This window comes from Chrysochloris asiatica, unplaced genomic scaffold (assembly GCF_000296735.1).
Source record: "Chrysochloris asiatica unplaced genomic scaffold, ChrAsi1.0 scaffold00184, whole genome shotgun sequence".
NCBI classification, from domain to species: Eukaryota; Metazoa; Chordata; class Mammalia; order Afrosoricida; family Chrysochloridae; genus Chrysochloris; species Chrysochloris asiatica.
The window spans coordinates 984,811-986,351 of NW_006408702.1; positions in this window are offsets into that span (position 1 = coordinate 984,811).

The window sequence follows — 1,541 nt, forward strand, 5'->3', positions numbered from 1 at the left end:
TTAATTTCTTTATCATGCATGCCATATAGCTCCAGATCATCAGTTTTACATGCAATAAATCATACACTTTGTTTCATTACAATGGTTATAATCCCCTCCATGTACTATTAAATAACAATATTTCTATTCATTTTAGCTCTTTTATTTTCTTTTAAACACTCAGGCATATATAATAATCTAAACCACCCAAGGGCACATTCTGTAAGCCTACCTCCTGGCTACCAGTTCTCGGCTACCAGTTCTCCATCCCTCTCTTTCCACGAATCTAGAGTCCTCAGCTGCTCCCTCTCTCCAGGTCCCTTCTCTCCAGATCCTCATCTCTGCCTCTATATCTGGTGTCACTGCTTCTCTGGATAGTGTCCTGCATTCCACTTCTGCTCTTCTCACTTGATGGTCCAAGAGTCCTCTGTTTCAAGACTGTAAGAGTAACTACTCCCCTGTTGTTGTTTTAAGTTTTTATTGTGAGGTTTACATGGGAGACCTTCAGCTTTACAGCTGTTGTATTTCATTTCACTGCAATGATTACAATCTACTCGATGCACCATCAAATAACCAAAGGGTATACCATACAGGCCCACCCTCTTGCTGCCAGCAAACAGCCCTTCTCCCTCTCTGAGGCCAATGACCCCAGTCGCTGCATCTTCCCAAGTCATCATCTCTGTCTCCATCCCTGGAATCACTGCCTTTCTGGGTAGGGTCCCACTCTCCGTTCTTCTCACTTGATGGTCTCAGGGACCTCCACTCCTGAGCTGCAAAATCACTCACTCTGCTCCTTTTGTTAAAAAACATCTACCTCTATATTTTCTACCCTCACAGTCAGTCCTGATGGCAGTTTTTCACTATTGTACCACAAGACTCTTATCCCAATTTCCTTTCACCAGCCTGGTCCCTACAGATTGGAAATTATTCAATGGTGTGTCTACCATCCCCCACCCCATCAGGAACTAGTCTCCCTCTTGAAAGCTTGTAGGCCAGTCACTTCTTGCCTTTATACCCCCCCCATTTTGGGTAGCCAATGTCCAAGTTGCCCATCCCTGTCAACCCTGTTTACCAAGGGGGTAGCATTGATCCTCGCCGTAAAGATTTCCCTTTTTTGAGCTGCTACATCCATAAGTATAGGTAAAGTCCATCAAATTTTAGCAGGTTAATCTCCCCCGCTTCTTTCTTCTTCTAGTTGAGTTCTGATCATCCAGCCATTGAAGCCAGGTCAAGTGGGTACTATCTGCAAGTGTGGGTGTTCTTGTGCATCTCCCCACACTTCATATCATCTGGACGCTTCATTCTCCGCTCTAGTTCTCTGTGGCCATGTCACTGCCTCTGGGCCCAGGAGTACCCGGGTCTTACCATACTGCTGGCCAGCCAGGTTTCCATCCGGGTTCACAGGAGTGTGTTGAATGTGGTTGGGCTTATCTCGCAAATTCATTGCTGTTCCCCCCTCCCCCCCTTTATCGGTGACCAACGTGGTCACCAGCCAGACCACATGCCTGCACATGTATTCCCCTTGAGTCTCAGTCTTGGGAGGGGGTTTGCTCTGAGGGGTC